At 38.7% G+C, this 13,927-nt stretch overlaps 1 protein-coding gene across 3 annotated transcripts in view; it reads left to right on the plus strand.

The window, feature by feature from the left end:
- Positions 1-13,927, plus strand: part of rap1gapb (RAP1 GTPase activating protein b) — a 99,954-nt gene continuing 86,027 nt past the window's right edge. For all 3 annotated transcript variants that reach the window (XM_065279699.2, XM_065279700.2, XM_065279702.2), the window contains exon 1: positions 1-252. The gene's annotated coding sequence lies outside the window, so the exon portion shown is untranslated. The remainder of the gene's footprint in view (positions 253-13,927) is intronic.

The raw sequence follows: 13,927 nt of genomic DNA on the forward strand, positions 1-13,927 counted from the left end.
CGTGCTTTGAAAGAGAGGACACGCGACGCGTTCGTGGCTCTCCAGCATCTCTGAGGGGAGCGCTTTCCTCTTGTTTTTGCCTATTAAAATTAATCAACAAACACAGCTCATCGTTCATTTCCTCTCAGGTCGTCAACCTTTAGTTATTGTATCACTGTTTCAGCAATTAGGTAACCCAACCTCGTTATTTTTGAGGAAGAAAGGACTGCACCTGTCCCGCATCATCTGAAGTGAGATTTCACACAACTGCCGGTAAGACAACACTTATATTAATAAATTTTTATAAAGAACGAGCAAGTTGCATGCTTATATGCAATATAATGTAATAAAGTCAAATACAGCCTATTTCATATATAATGCGAGTGAAGTGAATAAACGGATCGGATGAACTGAACATAGTGACCCCCACATCAAAATACTGTAGTATACTCTTCTATTTAGTATAGTATAGTATTGTGTTGTAGCAAAAGATACTATGGTGTTTTTTTAACCTTACAATAGTAAATAGTTTCAGTACAGTATCATTTATCTTGTTAATTCTACATAATGCTATAGATACATTGTACTGCAATAAGTACCACCATAATATACTACAATTTACTATAGTAAATATTGAAGTATATTACAATGTTGTTTCATGTCAGTTCATCACGTTGTCTGGTTAAACCAATGATCAAATGCACTTCATGAGCATGTGAAAATGTTCCCATGGTCCTTTGTTGTAAAGATACTACATTTTAAGATTTTTAAAATTAAATCGGTATTGAGAAGTGATAGATATTTTTGTAGCTTGTTAGTAAAAATGGACCACACTGGTTAGTGGTAATCATAGATAAGAAAAATTTAGGAAGTGCAAAGAGAGGAAGACTTAACTCTCTTGTTTGTAGGCTATATATTTGTTTTGCAAAACGTGACACTGGCAACCTTTTTTTGCTTTATTGTCCTTGTGAAGGTTGACAGCGTTCTTATAGCTAAACTGATGTGTGGCTCTAATGCAACACCAGATTATGGGTTCGAAATTAGGGCTGTCACGATTATGAAATTGTGACGATTATGACGATTAATTGCTTGTTTTATTGCTTTGACGTTTACTTCTCACACTTGATCCTACTCAGTGTTGGGTGTAACTAGTTACAAAGTAACTAGTTACTGTAATAATATTACTTTTTTCAGTAACTAGTAGTGTAAGGCATTACCCGTCTCAAAATGGTAATATTATTACAGTTTTCCTGAGCTAGTTACTTGAGTTACATTCGCCAGTAGCACCTTCATCACACAAGGCACAAAACACAGAGAACAAAAGGGAAGGGGAGGTGGGCGTGAATGGAACAATTATTGGTCTAAGTTTGGCACGAGGTATCATTTACCATCACCGATTGGTCGACACCCGGCAGCCAGCAGCACAGAGCGGCAGCGGCACACTCAAAGACAGATCGGGAAAAATGGAAGCGTCAACAACGGCAAGCTCTTTTTCAGAGGAAGGTTCCCAGCAACAGAAAGCTAGTTTCGACGGGGTGGAGATTCAGTCATATTTTATCACGTTCAACGGAAGGAAAATAACTTGACGGTGAAGTGCACACTCTTTAATGTTTCTCCGAACGCTGTGCCCCACGTCTGGTAGCGGGTAAGGAAGTCAGCATTTTCTTGGCCGTGGCTTGCCCAAATAAACATTCTTGTCCAGAAAAAAAATGTAACTAGTAATATAACTAGTAATATAACTAGTTACTTTCTCCAGGGAGTAATAAAGTAAAGTAAGGCATTACTATTTTTGAGAGTAATATGTAATACGTAATATATTACTTTTTTGAGTAACTAGCCCCAACACTGATCCTACTAAGGTCATATTAGTTCTGGACCACATGTCTGTAGTGGCTGCAAAAAAATCAATTACAGATTCTTAAGTATAGCATCCTTCACTTCCATAAATTTGGAATTGCTGTTTTGGAAATGTATGTTTTACCTGGCAGTTCATACTGCGTTTCAACGTTTTGCAGCATTTCTTTAAATGTTTTTTTTTCCACTGTATTGAATGGGTATGGCTTTACAATGTTGTTTATACAAGCGCTGCAACTCCCCCTTGTGTTTTTAAAAGAGATGTGCAATCATTGTGGTGCTTTGAAATCATCACGATGAGGTCAAACAATCGCGATGAGACGATTATTTAATCATTGTGACAGCCCTACCAAGGGAACACACAAACTTAATGTATACCTTAAATGCACTGTGGGATACTTTGAATAAAGGTGTGTGCCAAGTTTGTAAATATAAATAACACACCCCTTACAAATTTTGCTTATGATGTATGGAAATAAGCAGGCAACAGGGCATTCAGCAGTTTATCTCCTTGGTTTGTAAGAATCATCATTGTGCAGGGCTCAAAATTAACTTTTTTATTTGGTAGCACTGGTGCTCCCAACTGTAAAGAGTTAGGGGCACCAGCAAAAAATTTTGGCACACTCATCCAAAAATTATGAAGCACCACAACTACAATGTAGAAGTTAATAGATTTATTTTATTAAAAATTAAACACCACAAATGGGCTTTACACATCCTATGGCCAGGATTTGAATTTTTTTTTTTTGCAAAGGTTCCTAAAACAATACCCAGATGCTGTTTAAATAATATAGCAGCAATAATAATTTAACAATTAAAGGTAAAATAATTATGATTATAATAGAAAATCTAGCAAACATGTAAAACACTGATTAATTGTGACATTACAAAAGTGACCCTAATATATATATTGGTATTGATAACTGCATTACCAGAATGCTGTTACTACTAAATAGGCAATGTTTTAAAGAACATACCATCAGCATTGTCGTGTTCCACCTTAACATGGAATACAAGAATGTTTGTCGGATGTCCCTCAAGCAGGATGCGCCCCTACATCATCAAACACTATTTGATAGACAGGTCGGTGTCTCCATCAATAATGAACACATTTGTCACGACACTTCTTGTGTTTTTGGCACTTTCGCCATGTTTAAGCAAGGTCTCGCGCTTAAAATGTGTGGCTTCCGCCACCAACGCCGTTTTACATGCAACCTCCGTTTCACAGTAAACACAGTAACATCGAGCCATTTTCATAGAGGAGCCACTCGTAATCTTGAAGCCACTCTCTCCGAAAGGTTTAACGTTAAGCCTTAATTTCCGGTGGCGAAGTTGCATTTAAATCCGTCGTTATGAATTAATACAGTAGTAACATTGCCTATAGTCGGCTCGTTCTCTTCATGCTCACGGTTCGTTTTTTAACATTTTCGCGCTTTGCATACCAACATAGCATGGCAACAAGGAATGATTGACATTCATATTAGCCAATCTGCGCTCTTCATTAAACGCAAGAACTTAATGGTAAAATTTGATTGGTTATGTATTGTTGGAGAGAACGCTGAACCTGGAACAGCACACAGCATACACAATATAAATCAAGTCACACCACAACAAAATAAGCAGTCGCAAAAATGCTCCCAAATATATTTTAAGGTCGCACAGATTATATTTCGGTTGCATATGCGACCAAAACAGTTGCAATTTCGAGCCCTGTTGTGCCATGTTTAAAATTAAATAAATATGATGATGACAATATTTTTTGATAAGGTAATGCCTTTAAAATGGAGCTGTGGTTTTAGTACCAGGTCAGATGCATGGGCATGCTCGGCATTATCCTATCGCTATAGTACCTGTTCTCTATTGTAATACACTCATAAAAGTGCCTCACGATGCCATAGAAGAACTGAATGGTTCCATAATGAACCTTAAACACCCAAAGAACCTTTATTTTTCAAAAATGTGCCTGTGTATCTACTGTGTGTTACTTTTTTAACAACATAAATTTTTTAAAATAATACACACTCTTAAAAATACAAGTGCTGAGGCTTGTCATAGTGATGCCATAGAATGGCTATTTTTGGTTCCTCTAAGAACCATTCAGTCAAAGTTTCTATCTTAAAATTTTTCTGCAACAAAACAGAAAGGTCCTTAAGATGTTAAAGGTTCTTTATTGAACCGTTTAGCCAAAAATGGTTCTTCTATGGCAGGGGTGTCAAACTCAAGGCCCGCGGGCCAAATCCGGCCCGCCCCCTCATTTCATCTGGCCCGCGAGAGTTTACAAATGATGTTAATTATGTGGCCCGCGAGAGTTTACAGATTATTTTATTGTTATTATAAGTTTTATTTTTGCAGGTTATTTCCTATATAGATTTTTTTAGCAGCCACAAAAACTCATTTTTGCCCCGCCAAAGTCTTTTTGTAATGTAATTATAGTGATAATGTTGATGATTGCATGAGAGAGAATGAGCAGTGCCCCGCACGCGCGCACTACTAGAGTGGGCGTGTCTGAATGCGAACGCTGCAGCGTCCGGAGCTCGCATTTCCAGGCTGCATACGTCATCAGGACTGTCTTGTTTCAGAATATTAACAATTATAAAGTTAAATATTATTCTTTGTTTATAGTAAATAGTTGTAATATGCGTATGACTTGCGAATGTAATGGTCAGTTAACTTAAATAAACCAGGCTTGATGACGCTGCATATACGACCTCCGCATATGGAAACGGACAGTATCTGCTCGTTCTTTCTCTCCCTCTCTCGCGCCCGCTCACGCGCATCCAGCGAGAAAATGTTTTCCGACTCGTGTACAGAAATGTTTCGCGATGTCCAGCTGGGATTAGTTTACAACGCGTCTATTTCCGCTGAATACGTGAACTAATGACCCATCTGACTCATTAATAAACGATTGAATCTATTGATCTGTAGCCTACAACAATGAACTCATGAGACGTCAGTCAAACAGTCAGACACTCAAAGCCAGGTAAAAAAATCACAGCTTTTTTGTAAAGAGGGCAAGAAATGACAAGCGAGGGTAGATGTGTTTAATAAATGCCTAATTTTGTGGTGGAGATTGTAAAACTCTTTATTAGTATCTAAAATGCCTCTCATTTTCTGACCTGCACAATGAAGGATAACATAACATTTTGAGTGTACTGTACTCACATACAACATGTGTTTTTGTCACCACAATTATTTTAAAAATAATCTGTAGAATAGTTGTACTCTATACACGTTGTCATTATTTGCCTGGGCTTCTACTTTCAAAGCTAGGTATTAATTGAGTTATTAACAAAACCAATAGTAAGCAAATGCAGAGAAAATTATGCAATATACAGTAATAAAAGAGTTGATAGATACATACAGTCATTCAAATACAACCGGCCCTTTGAGACTAACCGTAATGCTGATGTGGCCCGGGATGAAATTGAGTTTGACACCCCTGTTCTATGGCATCGTGGAGCAACTAATTTTGTTACTAGATGTGCGCTTTTTTTTTCTACTGACCCATTTTTTTTTCTTTGCATGTCTTTCTTTCTTGCCAACATTCAAGGACAAAGAAAAGATAAAAACAAACAAATAATTTGGTGGCCCTTCCACCTCATTATCGCCTGTGTTCCACCCTTCTTTTGCCCCCGTCGCCTCTCTTATCAGCCTTCACCATACCGACCTCTCTCTATCTTTCACCCTCTCTCTCTCTCTTTCTCTATCTCTCTTATCTCCCCCCTTCACTTTTCTTTCATGCTCAGTCAGTGCCTTTCTTTCTTCTCCTCTGTCATGTTTCTTTCTCCTTTTTTCCTCACTCTTCTTCTCTAACAACCTCCGCTCCGTCCCTGCCCGTGGCTGCCATTATGTTGTGCTAATGTGTTTAAAGAGATGGACAGCTGTTGAGCAAAAGGTCCTGCAGCTATTTTACTGATTGTTGGCTTTTTCTCCAACCTCACAAGTTTAATGACCCTGCAGCGTTTTCCAATACAGAAAAATAACACTATTAGATTAGTCAGTGCGAGGGGCGGAGTATTGGCTTCTAGCTCCTGGCCTGGGCTAAAAGTTCAGCGTTTTCAGTTATGGAAAAGAAGCAAAATGGATTAAAGGCCAAAGATGGACAAAACAAAGTTAATTGAGTAGATATCTAAAAGGGAAGGATTATGTGGTTATTTTTAAACATGGAGGAGATAAAAGCTAAAAGGTTTCTGTGGGTGAGACTGAACGCTGGCTCCACTAACAGCCTTTTCAAACGAACTTTGTAAAGCGATATTTTCAGCGAAATTGAACATGCTCCAAATCTTTTACCTCATATAACATGGTTTTTGGATGGCGGCGCGAACATCTACAATCAAATTCAATCTGATGCTTTGGATTCTGATCTTGGCCAATTTCATATGTGGTTGAAGTCAAAGTATGGTATACGGGAGTTGACATTTTTGCAGAACAAATGTTCAGCGTGAACATTTGTGTCAGAATTGAGCTCTAAATCAGTCGAAAGGCATTTATCACAAGTGTGAGTCATAAAATAATTTATAAATGGTGTTTCATGAAGCATTACATACTAGTATAGGCTTTACAAATGTTGCACTCACAATGCATAGTGCAGAAACAGTAGAAGTAAATAAGTTTATTAGTTTATCCATGAAATAGATTTGTTGTCCATGAAATCTCTGTGTTGTAAGGACAGGATGATATAGGACATTGACGGCAAATGAGTCATTAATATTTATGCAGATGGAAGCATCACATTTAAAAGGTCATTTGGCTTGTACTGTGAACATAGCATAAACAAAACTATTGTAGATCACTGAAAGAGATTTAGGAGCGGTTTCTGGAAGATGTGCACACTTAAAGTACATATGTACCTGCCAACTAGAAAAGCATCTTTTGCATTTTACTGCGCTGACTGAGCCTGATTCATCTTCATCATCATCATTATAATCTCAATTTCTCATGTTCTACCATCACAGATCAGACAATGATGATGAGTCCATTTACAGTGTGTAAAAGTCTTAAGCCACCATGACAAACATTAGATTTGTTGTTTTTGCAATGCAATAGTGGCCATATATGATTATTTCTGAGTCCCTTAGTATTAAAATTTAATAAAAGTCTGCTTCTTTTTTGAATTTAGTGTGACATCCCCTTTATGTGTACATATTTCCTGTATTTCTGTTTGTATTTAAATAGAGACCCAAAAATGTATGTATGGTCATTATTTTAAAAAAAGCTTGTGGTGTACTTGCACAGTAAATATTCACACGTACACACACAGTATATGCTAAACCAGAACACACACACACACACACACACAAATCTTTGCTGAATATTCTTGCCAAAAAAGGTGCTAAGGGGAACAAGGACACATTTAGTGGTTTGTGCTTTCGGCAGTAAGTACTGTATTTTACAGCAAGGGCAATCATGGCCAAGGATGTTGAGTGTACCATGTGTGTGTGTGTGTGTGTGCAGAGAGAGAGAGAGAGAGAGAGAGAGAGAGAGAGAGAGAGAGAGAGAGAGAGAGAGAGAGAGAGAGAGAGAGAGAGAGAGAGAGAGAGAGAGAGAATGAGAGAATATTTCCTACAGTCCCAGGACCAGTCAAGTGTAGTCTCATCTGAAGCACTTATGCAGATTAAGATTTTTTTTCCATTCCTTGTTGATTTTTATTTTAACAGAATCAAATTTTCTAAAATGAAACACCTGTTTTTCACAGTCAACACATCTTTGCGTTGGAGGAAACGTCAATCAGAATTTAATATGCAAGAATTTCAATGATGCAATCATGCAATCTAAACCCTTCAAACAGTGTCAAATGGAAAGTCAGTAGGAGAATATCTCCTTAGGGGCAGGACACACAAAAGCTTTTTTACGTGGCTGAAAAACTCCTGGAGGACGCCAAATGCCAGCTGTTTTTTTTGAGCTGAGCTCCAGCTTTCTTCAGCCGAGCGCTTTGGTAGCTGTGATACTTGAGATGTGATACTTTTCCCGCCCCTGTTCCACTGTGGCTGCTGGCTTATTTGAAAACCAGCGAGCTTCCATTGGAAACAATTGAAAACATGAGCCGCCCACAGGCGTTAAAGCTTTGGTGTGCACGCCCCCTTATGGCCGTTTCATACGGTACGCGGTAAGCGGCAAAATCGCTTTGCGGCTTCAGCTTTTCTCTTGTATTGGAAGCGTTTTGTGCAGCATTTAGTGCAAATATGTTTATCTTCAACGGCGCCTGTCATGAAGTACCATGTCCGGAGAAGGAATAGGATTTTGGGTGCACGAGCAAGGCGTGTGGACCAACTCCGCTTCACCTCTGTAACCGCCCCCGTTTTGCCGCTTTCCGCACGTCTCCTATTGAAAAAGAACTAAACACTCGCGGTTGCCGCGCACCGTGTGAAACGGCCTTTACTGTTGGTTCACACCAGCCACGTTCAGGCGTCAAGTTCGCGTCTAACGCGTCTAATTTGCTGCTTGAACATTTTGAGTTCACTCGCATGAAATTCTAGTCATCAAGACATTCACGCGGAATTTTGCGTCATGGGAGGGGCTTCTGCGACTCTGCTTGCTTTCTGTAATTACTTCACTACTAGAGCAAGCTCCTGAATGGTTAACGCAGCGCGTTTTCCGGCAAAGTTCACAATTTTCAACTTGCGCGTTTCTCGCGGCAACACTCAATTCGCGCCATTCGCGTGAACTAGTTGCGTCTACCGCGGCACGCTAAATGCCTCATTAGCACCGCGAGACCTCCAGACGCGCATCAACGCATCTTCACATTGACTTAACATTGAAATTACTCTGGCTTGACGCCTCTACCGCAGCTGGTCTGAACGCAGCATTAGGCTTTAAAACCAGGGAACACATATGCGGAAAAAAAATTATGTATCTTGTAATGCACTGTAAGTCACTTTGAAAAAAGTGTCTGCCAAGTGTGTAACGGTACATACACACAGGGAGAAAGCGTTAACGCTTGACTGAAGGCGTGTCTGAAGCGTGGCCAACAGCCAATTGCAATGGCCGCCCGCAACACATGCTCCGGTCTTGCATAAACATATTGGGTGGCTTGCATTAGGTTATTTGCATAAGGTTGATTGATCTGATCTGTTTGGCTGATGCACGCGTTGACGCTTGAAAAGTTGAGAAATGTTCAACTTCTGACCTTCTGTTGATGGATTCACAATTCAGTTTGGCAACGCATGACATCACCCATTAAAAGTAAATGAGAAGCGTTAACGCTTTCACCCCGTGTGAACGTACCGTAAACGTTGTATTTGTTGTAATCCGGTACTGTAGAACAATATATATATTTGGAACAATTGTGTCTTATTTTTTCATATGTTCAGGATCCAGGAAAATCCTTATTAGTAGGGATTGCTTTGAGCGCATTCCTTTTCGGTGATTCTTTGGGATTTCCAGCTTTCCAGGAAATAAATTAAAATAGCTTGTAGCTTGGGCAAGAGGGTCTTGTTTTTTCATCTTCTGTTGAAGGATGCTGGACAAGTCCATTCATCTGCATTGTATATGATGCAGTCGTAATGCATAAACATCCCAGTCTGTTACGCTGACAGGTTCATCTTTCTAGCAGTGGCAATGAAACGGAAATTGCCTGGAATTGCTTCAATTGGATAATTAGTTTTCCCTTCCATAGAAGTCGTTAGCCTTAATTGAGATGATTGAGATGCTACATATAATAAATCTTATGAAACAAATGATATGACATATACCAAGATTCAATCATTGTAACATTATTGTCATTGGAATTAAGCAACCCCCCCCCCCATGCTCATTACAGTAATGCAAAATTAGTGACATGCATCATATGATAGTAGCTTTTTCAGTGCTATCTCAGTTTATGCTTCTCTGCTGTGCATAACAATACATCCTTGTTATCCTTTGAGTTGGTTTGCATTTCTTTGAGGTGACAGCATTTGATTTCGCTGGGAGTTGTGGACATTATAGGTTGTATATTCATAATGCAGTGTCAACATGCAGTCGTCAATTATCAGTCAACATTACTCAGTGTGTGTATCCGGCGATTTCTACTGAATTGAAATCTACACCAGTATATGTAACTTTTCAACTAGTGTTGAATTATTTAAATGAACAGGCAATCTGGAGCTTGCAGTCTCTGGTTGGCACCGTATGGCTTTCGAAGATGAGATATCTTGTACAGGCTGGAGAGAGCCCATGATGGACTGCTAGTTGACCTCAGAGAAATGAGGTGAAGTGGGTGCTAAAAATGATTTATTGGATAAAGCAGAGGTCATAAAAATAGCATGGCTTACTTTCTGAGGAAACTGTTTCTGACCATATCTGTAAGCATACTGTAATTTAAGGTACGTATAGACCTTTTGCGAGTAGACGTCACAGTTACGTCTCTGCAAGCTGTGCGCGCAATGTGGTGGCAGAAAAACAGTGGAAATGAATTATACACAAGTGAAACGAGCAAGATAACTTACTAGAAAATGTCTTGTTGTGCTGTTGAGCGTCAAAATAGGAATGCTAAAAAAAGATGGCCTTCATTTTTATATAGAATACTGTTGTCATTGACACCATTCGAAGATGAACGTAGGTGTTTATGGTTGCAGTTAGCCCTTAAACGTACAGACTCGAGTGATGAAATCATCTGGAAATCTATTAATAATTAGAATAGAAAATAATTAGAGATGTCCCGCATTCTGTTAAAGTATGTTCCCTCTATGTGTTTCTCATGCTGCGTTCACACCAGCCGCGGTAGTGGCATCAAGCGCGAGTGATTTCAATGTTAAATCAATTTAAAGACGCGTTGATGCGCGTCTGGAGGTCTCGCAGCGTGAATGATTCCGCCTCATTGAGTGCTGCCCCGGGAAACGCGCGAGTTGAAAATTTTGAACTTTGGTGGAAAAACGTGATTACAGGAAGCGAGCGGAGTCGCAGAACCCCCTCCCATGAAGCGAATTTCCGAGTGCCTCGATGGCCAAAATTTCACACGCGAATGAAGTGAGTAAACTTAAAGTGTTCAAGCCGCAAACTAGGCGCGGTAGACACGAATTTGACGCCTCAAACGCGGCTGTTGTGAACCAACTGTTATAGCGTTTTCATCACATTACGTTTATAATTTATTAATTTATGAGATAAGTTTTTAAATATATTTTCCCCACAAAAAAGTTGAGAGTGTATGAACAAGTACATAAAGTTAATAAAAAAATTAAGCATTAAATCATGCAGCCCTGGTACCAACCTATCCTCCAAACCATACGATTGTTTTGTCCATTTCCCTAAATACAACCAACAGATGTGTTTACTTAATTAGCGCCTCTACTGGCAGCAGGTGAAACTTAATATATTAGGGTATAAAATTATATTTTGGGGTATAATTTTGGTTTGATGACATGCATTGGGATATGATTTTCAATTTAATTTAAACTGCCAGGATTAATGTCTTTATAAAACACTTTACACTATTCAGGCATTAATGGCAAATGACATAACCATTACATGGTTATTTGTTCTCTCCCACTCGCTCATTCTTTCTCTGCTCCGCGGCTTTAGGGTAACACAGGGGAAGCTCAGTCAAATCTAGAAGTCATTGTTGGGGGGTCAGTGGGGAGACTCTGAACACATTGTGGGTAATGACTTTTCAGTGTGCAACATTGAAACAGAGGGCCTCGGGCAGCACATTTTTGAGAGTAGCTTACCCGATGAGAACAAATGTGTACCTATAGACCCATTTGACACATCTCACATGTTTTTTATTTTTTATTGTTACATTTCTGCATTTATTTGTCTCCACGATGCAGGTTTTAAGGGAAGGGGTCTCTGATTTCATGATAACACATCACTCACCACATTAATAATATGTTTAACATAAGCATAATTTTACCTCATACGCATAATTCTCAGTTATGGAAGTGAAGTAGTGTTAACAAATCATACGTGATTTAACGCATGTTGATGTCAGATATATCATAGAAGTTGACATTTTGGATGAAATTGTTTGTACATATGGTTAAAGCTATGTTTATGCTCGCCGCGTCCGCACTGGCGCGTTGGTGCGCGCGGCAAAAATGATGTCAACGCGGAGTGGGCGGTCGTGCACGTTGGGTGCGCGAGACCCCATTTCGCGTGGAGGTGTGCACGGCATTTTTTGTAACTTTCCGCGTGGCTCCGCATCCGAAAAAGACCGAACTCGAGGCGATTCTGTCCGAGCAGGCAATCAAGTGACGTATCTCTTTGATCAATCCAAGCAAAACAATGTATATATTTATCTGACACTCTGTAAGTAAAGTATGGAAACTTTGCAGTTAAAAACACGAATTCTTTTACATGATTCAGAATGTTTGGCTTATATTTGTATTGAATGAACCACTAGACGAGGAATAAAATACAAACCTTAAGATATCTGTACTGTTTGTTTAGTAAAAAACGTTAATGAAATGATAATGTTTAATGAAGACATATTTAAAAGATTGTTGTTTTATTCATGTTCTCATATATATCAAACTCTGATGTTAAAAGCACAAGGGTTGTTCCAGAGGACGACTTCTTCTATCATCTTCTTTGTGTTTGTTTTTGACTTTATTGCTCGCGTCGCCCCCTGGTGGTTAAAAAAATAGTGCAACAGCGAGCGCGTCAACTATAAACCCCTCGTCCGTTTGGTGAGACGCACGCACGATCCGCGGAGGCTTGCGTTGCGGACCAAAGCGTGAGTATAAACAAATCTTAAATCTTGCTTAAAGTGCAATGGATAAATAACAGGTTGGTGGTTCTTTGATGAGACACATAAGGTTATTAGTTTATTTACATGCAATTACATGCAAATGTGGATTGGGTTTTTGTATAATAAACTCTCTATTTAAACTCTCTTAATGCGTAGTGTAAAATAATTAAAGCCTTTACAAATAAAATGTTTAATCAAGTAACATTACTGCTCACTGTTTAGTTGTTTTGCTCAAAAATGGTAGTTGGAAATAAGCTTTTAGGTAGATAATCCTATAATTATGTTGCTTATTAGTATTCTGATGTCTGCCTTACACATACACACCGCTGTCTCTGTCTGCGAGTCTTAACAATATGTGCCGAATGCCAAGCTGTGTCTGTGGACAGCACTGTGTTTCTGAAAAAAAAAAATGCAGAAAACAACAGATGTTTTGCATGCAGGTGTGATTTGCATTGTGGAGACGAATTTTTGAGGAGATCCACCAAATTAAATTAAGGTAAAAGTTAAAGTAAAATTCTTTAATCCACTTCGTTTCTTCCATGGCCTCAACAAAAGCATTTAATAATAATCCCTCACAATATGTCTTTCAAGATTTATGTGTTATCAGTTTTTACTTCAGAAATCTAAACCAGACTGTTTACGTCTCTTTCAGCCTCATTGCTCTTCAGGCGTTGACATGTCAATAAGCAATTAACAAGAACGTGCATTCATTTTATTTTTCGTCTCCTAAAAGTAGCGAAACTTGCTCATCCATCACTTTAATGCATGTACTGTATGTGTTCAGGGAAAATAATGCATGACCCAGTCATGTAAACCTCTCTGTAAGCAACAATGTCACTGTAATTCTGTATATTTTTGTCTTTATAGTTTGTAGTAACAGCCCTGGGTGTGGGTGCGTGTATTGGACATGCTTATTTTACTGTATGCTGGTGCAAAGCCAAAGCAAATGCATGCAAATAAGGGTCATTGTTTGTAGTGTACAAGTAGATCCTTTGGTCAGTGATTGTATTCTTGAAGTTTTCATTTGGAAAAATAATGCCTTATATATATATTAGCCGTAAAATTTCTGTCTGAATATTTCTAAAGCCAACTAAATGCTTTTCCTTTCCTATTGCAGCATACTACATGGGCTACATTTTTATTCCTGCAGCATGCATACCAATAGCAGTTTGTATTAAATACCTGGTCGTCTACTGTATTTATATTCTTTCTATTATATTATCATATAGCAAAGAGCTCTTGTAGGCAGGAAGAATGCATGCATTTTAAAAACAGAAATTTGGTCAATTCAGAAACTCTCATATTCCTATAAGAGTTGATCTAGATATATTATATATACTATTTACACTATTACTAGTTACACAGTGTATTTGTCTCCATGATGCAGGTATTAAAGAGAAGCATCTCCGAATTTGTGAGACCATGCAT

Source organism: Paramisgurnus dabryanus, chromosome 7, assembly GCF_030506205.2.
Source record: "Paramisgurnus dabryanus chromosome 7, PD_genome_1.1, whole genome shotgun sequence".
Lineage (NCBI taxonomy): Eukaryota > Metazoa > Chordata > Actinopteri > Cypriniformes > Cobitidae > Paramisgurnus > Paramisgurnus dabryanus.